This window comes from Ammospiza nelsoni, chromosome 3 (assembly GCF_027579445.1).
Source record: "Ammospiza nelsoni isolate bAmmNel1 chromosome 3, bAmmNel1.pri, whole genome shotgun sequence".
Lineage (NCBI taxonomy): Eukaryota > Metazoa > Chordata > Aves > Passeriformes > Passerellidae > Ammospiza > Ammospiza nelsoni.
In genome coordinates, this window is record NC_080635.1 from 34,305,418 (window position 1) to 34,317,631 (window position 12,214).

The 12,214-nt window shown below is 37.1% G+C and overlaps 1 protein-coding gene across 5 annotated transcripts in view; it reads right to left on the reverse strand.

Moving 5' to 3' along the window:
• SMYD3 (SET and MYND domain containing 3) overlaps positions 1–12,214 on the reverse strand; it is a 385,946-nt gene that overhangs the window by 345,653 nt on the left and 28,079 nt on the right. Inside the window, exon 2 of one of the 5 annotated variants that reach the window (XM_059468066.1) lies at positions 10,835–11,006. The exons of the other annotated variants lie outside the window; for them this stretch is intronic. The gene's annotated coding sequence lies outside the window, so the exon portion shown is untranslated. The remainder of the gene's footprint in view (positions 1–10,834; positions 11,007–12,214) is intronic. 5 annotated transcript variants of the gene reach the window in all.

Here is a 12,214-nt window from a genome sequence, read left to right on the forward strand (position 1 = left end):
TTTCCCTCAAATCTTCTGTATTTTATCCCTGTCATTTCATTATCTCCAGCAGGCATTTTGGTTTGCTTGTCACTGTTCATATTTTTCCTCTAATTTACTCTATTTCAACACCTTTCCCATTTCAGAATGTCTTTCTCCTTTTATAGATGACAAAGGCATTGTTTTTTCATCTCCAAGAAGTGTTATTTTTTCCCCACAAGCCTCAAATCCTTTCTCACTTTATACTCCTTACAGCAATTTTCAGATCACATCAGAGTGGCCCTTCCAAGCATTGATCTGAAAACATTTTACAAAGCTTCTTTCTATCAAGTGCTGAAATAAAATCTCTTACGTCACATCTCTCATTTATTTCTCCAACAGATTCTGGATGTCAATACAGAAGGGATGTCTCCCCTTCTGTGTCCCTCATTTATGCGTCACTGAAAGGTAGATTCTATAGGTCCTTCATTAATGCTTAATTCTGGAAATGTTCACCAGTAAGAATGAAGGTATTTCATGTTAGCATAGGAACAGCAATGCTACATAGAAATTATTCAGAAAATGCAGAACATATATATACATATATATATATATACATACATATATGTATATATATTTACTATTGACTCCTATAAGGTAGTTAAAACCAAATTTTTATTTTCACAGACCTGCATTGCACCATTACTGATGGAAAGCAAGACCTTCAACCAGGACTGTCCATATAGTAGCTGAAACTTAAAGTTAAGCTTTACAACTAAAATGCCCTAAAGTCCATTTATAATGCCACATCACCTGGAAGAAATCTTACTGTTAAAAAACATGCTCATTAAATTTTTCACATCTCAAAGCATAAAGTCCATAAAGACTCACTGGAGCCTCATCTGGTTCTCAAAGGTCTTTGTAAGGGTCTCCTGTGCCTTAGTTAACGTGTTTGTACTGAGACTCCTGCAGAAGTCCCCAGACTCAGCTGAGCCACTGCAGGTTCAGTGTTTACAGCAAAGCCCTGGCAGTGCCCAGGGCTGCCCAAAAGGCCCCTGGCAGAGCAGAGGCCAAGCCACCCAACCTGGCAGGGCACCACCACCCAACAGCAGGGAGCAAATGAGGTACATGAGCTAATTAGCAATCCCAGCACTATGTGTGCAGTGGGGACACAAGTGGTTTTCAAGGCCTCTGCCAATCATGCCACTGTAACAGGCAGGGAAATACCAAGGCTGAATTGTGTGGTGATATTTGTTCACCTCTTGTTTGCTTCCTCTCCTGCTTCACTCTTGTCAATGACCCTATAGAGGCAGGACATGATGCTGAACCTATTTCATGCCCAATACTCTGAATTTAAGAGAATCAGAGACATGATGAAACTGGTCAAGATGCTGAGACTACTGATTTGAGAAAGCCTCTCCAAGGCTGGAGCCTTCCCAGTCCAAAATAAACAGCCAGGGAAGTCATAAATCAGTTCCACATCATCTAATACTTACTCTCTGTACTCTGGTGACATCCGATGGCTAAAAGCATAATAGATGTTTCTCCAGTTTCAGAGAGCAGTTATCCAAGTTTCCCTTCTTTTTTTTTTCAGTAGAGAAACAAAAACATAGTCAAAAGAAATGCCTCTAGCTATAGTGACACCCATGTATTTTGAGGAAAAAAAAGGAATTATAATTTAACAGCTGTGAGCCCTAGTGTTAATTTGTCTAAGTCTAATTCCCACCTACTCTAGAGAAACTTTCAGTAACCAAAACCTATATTCTTCAAAGCTTTAAAGTTTGCCCATTTCCAGCAAAAAGGTCTTTTTAAAGAATCCAGCCCAATTCCACAATGTATTTTGGAGCCCCTTGCCATCACTAGCTTTAGTACAATTTTTCCTGCTGAAGAATTGACAGTTTGACCAGGAAGGCATCAAACCCCAGGAGTAATCCTGAAAATTTCCATCTCACTAACTGATGTGTTTGAAGATATGTAAATGCTCAGGCGTACCTGCAAATGGCAGCTCTCTCTCACAAACTGGTTCTGAAATAAGTATTGCTACATTTCTAACTACAGTCAATACCTTCACAAAAGAGACCTATTCAAACTAGGAAACATCAAAATCATTTAGTGTCTCCCAAAAACTATTTTACACAGATAAAGCACAGATAATATTTGCAAACAAGTTTTCATAAATCCTTGTGGAGCTGTAGAAATGAAGATAAAACTTGAACTACTTTTGTTTCATCTTAACTTTTTATTAAAATTCCCATGTATTTTTCAGTGAAAGTGTCTCCATTTCTAGCTCATTTTATCAGGCAACAGAATAATGATGTTGCATCAACATGAGAAACAACCAAGTGATTTTAAAAATCTGAAGCTATTGTTTTAATATTTTAATTTTAAAAAACTATTTCTTAATTAAGTCACAGCAATTTCAACATGTAGCATGCTTCCCCACACTTAGCTACCAGTTCTCATGTTTCTCTTAGAACATTCCATAGTAAATGTTAAAAGAAGAGGAGCTGCCAAGCCATAATATCTGTCATAAGCTAAGAGATTGCAGTTTACCTTCCTGCTGATTTGTTCCAATGACAATACATCAGAACACACTTTTCTATTTCAAAAATTGCCACTGGTATTGAAGAAGCTTCAAATGGGCATAGACACAGCAAGGACGTTTAAACTAATAAGGAAAATCACAAATTGATATGGATTGGCCATGGATTTTGCACAATTACCTAGTTAAAATTGGGGTTTATGTTCCAGAAGGTACTACTTTTACATCATTATAAGTCGTCAGTTAAATTTCATTTTCTTCATGGCCAAGAAATATGAGCCTTTAATCATTATACCATAGCTTTAGCAATGGGTCATGAGTGAAATCAGATTATTTGTTTCAGTTCAACAACCATGGAATGAGACTCTGCAGAGCACAGTACAGGAAAATGAGAAATATGTTATTCCTTATTTGCAAAGGAAGAAAGTGAAGGTTTATTGTGCTAGGCAATTGCTGGGAGAGAGCTGGGGATTTTGTTAATGTATGTCAGTGCTGATATGGCTTATAGGTATCAGTAAAAGTTAAATAATCACAAGCAGTGCTCTGCTTTGCAGAATAAAATAAATGCCTGCAGTATATGTTGGAGAAAAATGAGCCTCTGGTAATTTCTAAAGTCAACCATGCCTCAAATCAATGAGCTGAAAAAGCTTGCGGGAAGAAATGATCCACTGCAACCACACTGTTTTATAAAAATCTCACTTTCATCAAGATTGCAAAATATAAAGTTTAAGTGCATGCATATACAAGAATATATTCTTATCCATACATATACTACCTCTATTGGCATTTTATTCCTACTGTGACTTTTCATCTCATATCTGTTATTTCCTCCTGTATCTCCTGAAAGTGTTGCACTCTAACTCATCACCTTTTCTGAACATCCACCACCACTCCTGCAGTAACACAGTGAAACTCACAAGAGGTTCCTCACCACCTTGGGCACCCGCCCCCTTCAACAGCTGCGCCAGCCAGTGCACACAAGTGACTTGTGCACATTGGAAAGGCTGGTGCAGTATCAGAGGGATCCACATAAACCCTACATCCAGCTTACTGTACTGCTTGAATTCTGGTCTCCAGTCAAACTTTACATCCAAATTGGTTACTTTGTCATTATAAATGGAGGGAGAGCCAGAGGTTCTCCTGCGCATGCTTCACTCAAACACACTGCAGCATGCCAACAGCTTTAAGTAGCTTATGTTGAGTCCCCACTCTTGTTACATGACTGCAACAACTACCTAAGGTAAAACTGATTTGAGTTTCTTCTGAAAGCATGAGTTGTACAAAGCAAAGTTGCACATAAGAGATGCAGAGAAAATGTTCCTCCACAGGGCATGGGCAAGACCAAGTGACTTGCAGACTGAGGCAAAACACCCAACCTCTGTCACCCTGGTTCCTCAGGCTGTGCAGGAAATAACTGCCCAAGAAGGTCACTTCTTAATGTCTGACCAAAAAAGCAAAGTCAAATTGTCAGCATAAACAGTAGGAGATGCAGGTGTAGTTTGGGGATTAGGGATTTTTGGTTTGCTTCATTTTAATCAAGACACTGGCTGTTAATAACTGGGAGTATTTCTCAGCTAGCAAGTGGATTAATGCCTCTGATTAATTGCATACAGATTACTAAAACAGGTTAAAGAATCCAAATTACACCTACAGTTTTAGCTGAACATAAGAATTTCACATAAAATTACTTGACTTCTTTTGGTGGAGTTCTCAAAACCTGAATACACCATCTGAAAAAGAGATCAGTTGGGTTCATGAAGAAGTAGCAAAGGGAACACAGTTCAGTCAAACAAAAAAACAAGTCCCACTACTAAAATATTTGCCTGAGGAATGCATTTTTAAGTGCTGCATGTATATGCAGTACTCTGCTAATACAAAATAAAAATTATAAAAACATTCCAATACAGGAAGGATAAAACTCATGACAAATAGGTAAGGAATACCTTTAACCCAGTATGATGCAGTTCCTGTTACCATGGCAAAATTCACCTTTGAGGACAATGATATTTCTTCACAGCAACAAAACTCCATTCAGTCAAGGAACCACTGAGATTTCAAGTCCAAAACCTAGCCCAGAGATGATCCACACTGATTTGGGTTATTTGATTTAAAAGTAAACTGTATTTTGAAAAGTGCACGTAGTGCATGATCTATTGGTATGATGGCTTTTACATTGAACAGGTTATGTTTAAATATATGTGTGTTCAGGGCAGTCAATTAGAGAAATTACATATTTTAATTAAGCTGTGTTCTTCCCTCAAAATAATTCTTGTTTTCTTCCATAAAGCACATTGAATTTTCAGTCTGCTGTTATACAGATATTTCTCCCTTACTCAGCAGGGCTGAGTTGTGGCATCCCCTCTGCTGTACACCAGTGTTTTTGAAGTCAGGCTAAGTGCATGCTGGTTACATGCAATTAATAAAATGTGTTAGCTTCACATCAGCAACCCCTGAATTTTGTAGAACTTCTTCACAACAGAAACATTCACAAAACTGAAAAGCTTTCCTTTATGCTATTACATATAAACATATATATATGCCAGGTGTCTCCCAACTTTAAATTGGGAGCATATTATGGAAGACATTGGCACAGAATAATTTATTGAATCGGGGCCACAATTTTCTACTTCATACAATGCTACTTTTTCACCTAACTTGATAAAAAGATCCCATCGTGATACTAGGTCTTTGCACTGTTGAAGATGAGCCCTTCTTCAAGAGATAAAAAAAATCCCTAAGGCTTTGACCACTGTCTTCATTTAAAAACAAATAAACAAAAAATTCCACAAGTTGAGCTTTTTGCCAAAAAAAAAAAAGGCAAAAACCAAGCATGATGAGGCAAGGACTGGTGGAACTGATGGATGAATCACACACACCACCATTTTACAGTATTCTTCTTTATTCCTCATGGTAAACTATGGGTTAGGTGAGCAGCAGCAGTCTCCCAATAAACAAGACACAGCAGAAATTCCTTAACCTACCTGACTGGAAAGGGGAACTGCCAGGTTCATATTTGTAATGATTTTTAAGAAACTTGGGTGGAAATCTGGATTAGAGCATATTTGGTATTAATTGTTCTTGTAAGGCTCATGAACCTTGAAAAGGTCTGTGAACATTTTAAGCTAAGATGTGAAGTGAGTTTCCAAGACTAATTTGTGCTGGCAATGTCCAAGGCAGAATTGCAAACAGATGCTCTAGGTCTGCCTAGAAAACTAAGGGATTAGGGGATAAAAGTCTTCTGAATGATTAAAGATATTGCCAAAATAAATAAATATGTGGTCATCTGCTAAAACTAAATATATATAAGCACATAACCCCAAACCAAAGTATAAATCCTATGAAAGTATCAGACATATTAATATAAACCAGGCAGTGCCAAAACAGTTGTTTTAGGACACCAGAAGAACATTGTACAACTCTTTCATTTGAAATTATTACACACTTAGTAGTGCTACCACATAAAAAAAAAGTCATTGAGATCTAGACTCTGTTAGCTAAGGATAAAAACAGATTATCGATTTATTAACACTTGTACATGGCCTTAGAAGGTGCTTTTATTTTCACAGGAACATTGACTTTGAAAAGAAAATTATATTTTGTTTTAAGTACAGATATTTTAGAATGTTGGCAAGAAAAATGAAATCCTAAATTAAGTCTATCATTATATTTAATTTCTGTAGTATTAAAATAACATAATTAAGATATCCTAAATTAATTGCAGACAGAGAAACTGGCAGAATAAAGCATCCTACGATCCTATCATCCCTATAATGTTTAACAGGAATTCTTATAAAAACATTTTAAAAAATCTGTTTATGACCATTTTTGTCGTGAATTCATGTCATGCATTTTGAAAAAGGAATTACTTGTTCTAGGATCTCTCCTACTCCTAAAATTTTCTCATTCTGTGTAATTACCAAAAAATACAACAACACTCCCAGTTATGACTGGAAGAAACCAATTAATTTCCCAAATACTTATTGGTTTTAAACTGTTCAAGCACATTTTGTAAGATAAGAAAAATTTTGTTTATGAAACCATACTTAGTGTGTATACATCAAAAAAATTACAAATTAGCATTTTCTAGTGGAAAATGTGTTTGCTGGATGAGTGGAGAGCTACAGATAAAAATACTGGAAAAAGGCAACTAGGTAAATGAAAGGAGGACATCTACCTACTCTGGGAATGAGAACTGGTGCTTTCTCCAATGTTGATTTCCAAGTCCAAAAGCCCTGACCTTTACAGCAGAATGCCATGACCTTGCTCAGCAATGGACTTGCATTGTAGTACTGAAGGCTTTGACAAAGTTTTCACCTACTACACCACTGCTGGATGAATGCAGTAGTAGAAAAACAAGTCACTCAACTGGGTCAGTCTCTTCCAGCAGATTCCTCAGACCAGTGAAAAAGGAAATTAGCATTGACACCAGAAACACAACCTCTAGGTTTCAGGTCAGACCTGAAACAGACTGACTGTGCAATGCAAAAAAAACCCCAGTTTCTGATGATGTTAGCTGGGGAAATTGGGCTAACTACGAGCTGCAGCCCTTGTGCTATGACCCAGCTGAAACCAGCAGTCAAGCCAGTATGTGAAAAGCTTCAGGCACCCGCAGCACCCTCCAGTCAGTCACTGTGCAGCACAGAGACACATTGAGTCACACATTTTGTAACAAAAACAACCCAAAACCTGACCTTGGGAAAAAACGTCTTTTGCAAAAACTTCAGCACTAACAGAAAGCTGTTTAAGTGATCGCTATTCATAAGTATACCACCCACATAACAATTGGCAGGAATTAGTCCATTCTCCAAATGTAACACTCACTTACATATTTGTCAACAAACACCAAAGCTATAGGCATGTCTGCTTTGGGGATTAGGGAAACAAAGGGAAGAGGAAATAGCAAGTATAGATTGCACCAACCTAAGAAGAGATTTCTAAAGATTTTCAATTCAAATCAAGTCTTGTGGGGACCATTCTCTGGACCCCTCATAACTCCAAGGAGAAAGCAGCATGCAGCTGTGGAGAGATGCTAACACCACAACTCAGCACAGAAATCACAGAACCATAAAACCAGTTAAGTTTTGTGAAATTTTTAAGTCATCATGTCCCACCTCCTTCTCAAAGCAGGGCTGACTTTCAGAGGCTGATCAGGTGCAGTACAATCTGTTCAGCTTAAATCTAAGTGCCAATGAAAATTCCACAATCAACTCCACTGATCTGGCTATACATCTACATATTCATCTCCCAGAAATGAGTACAAACCATTTATTTGTACTGATGAGCAGCTACCGATATGAGTTGAGTCACCAATTCCTCTTGGTGACATCCAGGAGACACTGACACTCAAATTGCCAGCCTGGGATCCAAGAGCAAGTATAGAGAATCAAGAGTGAGTAGAGAGGGACAGAGCAGATCCCTCTTTGTGAGAGCTGATGGAAGAGATCATTATTCAGCATCAGTAAGCATAGGTCATACATACACCACCTGAAAATCCAGCTCTTTCAAATTGTCTGAAGGCTCTAAAGGAACACTATCAAGTATACTTGACACTTTTTAACAGTCTCTTTCCATACCACAGAAGAAAGACAAAACCCACAAACAAAATATAAACCACAAAAAAAAAACGGGAAAAAACCCTCCCGCACAAACTACCACCAAAAAAATCAAAATAAGAAGAAATTCCTTTATATATTGACACATTTAAGAAGATTATTGTTGGCGACAGATGGCTAGAAAAAGTAGTAACTAAAATTAAAACTAAACCTCATTTTAAAAAATAAAAATCCATCCATATATTTAATATAAATAAAGAAATGGCAGGAAATTCATAATTTTTTGTCAATTTCTGTAACCAGGAAGCTTACTATATTTAAGATAAAACCTCAAAGTGCTTGCAATTACCTATTCATTCAATAACTACACAAATACTGTTAAAAAAATAAAGCAGTTGACTGGTGAAACAATTTAGCAAATGCATCTGAAAGAGGATGGAACATCCATATACAATAACATTGGGAGCTTGTGACAGAGATTCCACCATTCATCATACCAAAAAAGGAAAGGAAATGTTATACAGGTTAATAGATTGTGAATATCCATAATTGACTTTGATATTCCACTACACACAACACTTTCCAGTGATCATTTAGCTGCTGGAAAATTTGTATGAATCAATGTTTTTTCCATGCTCAAGATACAAAACTATGAAGACAGACTATAATGATACAAATCTCTACTACAACACATAATTTTAAGACAGTATCTGTTTAGAGTAACAAGAAGGGGACAAATATATCCTCAACTATAGATACTCAAGTGTCAGTGATGGCTTAAATACAAGATGCAACCTGAAAACCTACATTCTCACATTGCAGATTATCTTTTCTGATACAATATTTGCAATTATGAAAGATAGCTTTCTCCAAATCCCCCTCTGTCCCTCACTTCATGGGGGCTGAGGGGGAATTCTTAATTTTCTCCTCTGTGGCATGAACTTGCAGGTTCAACTGAACTCTAAATGAACAGGTATCAATTAATTTCACTTCATTGTTTTAGTTCTATGCAACTGATTATTTTCTACAATGCAGGAAGAGGCAATGGGTCACTGTCTTAAATTCTCGAGAACTTTAAAGTACTGTGGCATCAGTTTCAATTCCGAAACATTACAGCAGAAATTTAACTTTTATTTTGTTTGGAAAGCAACAAAACAGAGAATGAAATAGGAAACAGGTAAAAGCATCAAGCAAATGCAAGGAATAAGGAGGCAGACAAGAAAACCGTCCAAGCTCAAAAGAACCCAGGGCAGCAATTTAGAGGAAGAGCACAGATGTTGATCACGCACCCTGGCAGCAGGCCAGCATTTGCAGAGACAGGAACGTGGCCAGGCTCAGAGCAACACCACCTTCAGCCTCTGCATTTCCACCACTGTCCAGTGAGCAAATACCACAAGAAATGCACACAACAGCACAGGTGGACACATGCACCCTGCTCCCTCTTCCACAGGGGCAATTTGGAGCACTCCAAATTTCTCTTGTAACCAGTCATTGCTGCCACAAAAGCCTCTTATGTGCTGGAGGCTTCAGTGAGCTCAAACACCAACAGTATCACCAAGCCCTGTCAGTGGCACTGGGATTACACATTAGTAGGCTTGACTAAATTTAGTGCTGCACAGGGAGCTGCTCTAAAGAAAGACAAATGTAGCTAACCTGTGAAGGTTTGATACTTAATGGAAGACCAACTCTAGAATAAACACAAGTCAGAACAGCAAGGCAGACTCAGACAGGCTTTGTAGCCATTTCATCTCAGCTCCATTTGTATGTTACCCCATGATGTACTTCAGTAAAATTTGGCAAGAAAATCTTTCAGCAAAATAGCAGTTGAGCAGTGTTTGCATGCCCCACAGGAGTCACACAAGGACTGATGCTCTCACTAATGTATATAAATGGCTGCCTGAAGCTTGCACAGATGCTCTACTGTGTATCTGCACAGAGTATGTGGTCATTTTGAAAAGTCTCTTCCCAATCTGTTGTGGAATACCTGCATCTAGCTTCCTGACTTGGGGAATAAGCTTCACCATCAAATGGCTTAATGATAATTGCCTCATGTTCAATCTGTTACAAACATAATGCATGATACTCCTGCTTCACTTTGAGGAACAGTTGCACATAAAGCAGAACTCACAGTAGCATTTAGGTAGATAATAAACATAGCAATTTCATACACTTTGCAGTCTGCACTTTAGTTCCTCTACACAAGTCATGCAGTTTTTAAAAATTGATAAATTTTCCCCTCCAACACAGCTCCAACCATACTGCCTGTGACCACTAATTACAGACTAATCAATGGTAGCCCATACTCCTTCCTAAATGGTTTACAAAGAATGAATAATAAAATTCTATTGCAAATGGAAACAAGGTTACCTTATTAGCATAGATTCTGGGTCTGCATCCAACCATTTACTATCAATGACAACAAGAATTACTCCACAGTAAAATTTCCTTGCTCTCTCTCAAGCAGAAGACAAAACTGGGTATTTACTGCTTATGCATGGAGGTTTGAAGCAAGAGTTCTCAAAGATAACCTTAATCTAGCAGCAAGATGATTACTAAGAAAAGAATAAATAAAGGCAATGAATTTAAGATCACAAGGACAGAGAATTGTTGCACATATCACTGCTATTTCCACATTATTCCATTTGCATCCAATGATTTACAATTACTCAGGAGCCAAAAATGTCCCCAATAACAGACAAAGCTGCAATAATAGAGAAGAATTAATTTCGCACACTGGTACACTACACCTTCTCTAATTTTTCAGATACTCTGCCACTCTTACCTTAAAATTTGGGGGAAAAAAAATCACGTCTTCAAAAACCCTAGTATATTATGGTGGTTTCACTTTGATATTCTTTTTTTTTAAGTACCGTTTTCTTCAAATGTATATGTAGATTTGGATTTCACAGAAGCTGATGATCAGTCAACAGCTGCAGGTGATAAAGCCCATACTTCTGTCAGAAGAAAAAATGTTGATAACTTGACTATTTTGTAGAAGACAGGAATGATTTGCAATTAAACTGAGTTTTGAATGCATCTAAATTAAGAACTCAGCTGCTATGTAAGAACTGTATCAAAATAATTACATTCCAGCTCCAAAAAGAAGGAAAATGATTATTTGAACTTATATCCAGATGTGGATCTGACTAAAGTTACTTTGTTTCACTGAATACTTTTTAATATTCAATATTGTAACATATGTGCATACTGAAAGCTCTCAAATATTTACCATCTAACCACACTTGGCCAGAAATACTTTATATATGTAAAAGCTATAAACCAATTTAAAAAGCAATCTGTTAAAGTTTCCATTTAAAATGGTGCACAACTTCTGATTTTCCTGCCTGTTTCCCTATCTGGACATCAGACAGACAATACAATACTGGTTCAAAACACAAACACTGACTGAGCTGACACATTATTACACCACTTGTAAATTTAGAGTCAACAAGTTCAACAAGATTTATACTGTACAGAAGAACAGCTATCTATCTGTAATATGGTATTTTTGCCATAAGGATTATTACTATAGTAATGTACTCACCACAAAAGTAGTACAATTAGTAAACATTACTGCAGGCATAAATAGCTAAGGCAATGCCCCCCAAAAAATTTGCCAATTATTTTTAACCATTTTTAAAAATACAAGAGATATTAAGGGATATACCTGTTAATTATAACCTGAATTTCTTTTTTCCTCTATTTAACAAAACTGAATCAGTCATAGGTAATTTTTGTTCAAAAACAAACACACACACACACACCAATATGTACAGTAAGTTTATTCATTCTCCTTTTTCTAGGGGCCATGTGGCACCAGCCCAACTAACCAATTAAAACAAAGATTTAAAATGGGACTTGGCAAACCCATAATTTTTGAGTTTTATAAAGCAGTGATGATATCAAGAAAAAACACATTGAGTATGAGTTAAACCCAAGAAGGCAAAAGTAAAATCTCTGATAATTGATACCTAAGCACAGCTTTGAGAGAATTACCTGTGAACTTAAAATCACCTTGAAGCTTATAAATGTCTTGTAAGATTGTTTGTACTATCAAACCTATCTAATAAGGGCAAAGTGCATGGTGACCACTGTCAAACTAATTGTTCAATCAAGAATCAGTAAGTAAAAGGCATTAGCTCTGTTATGCTCCATTGCATAC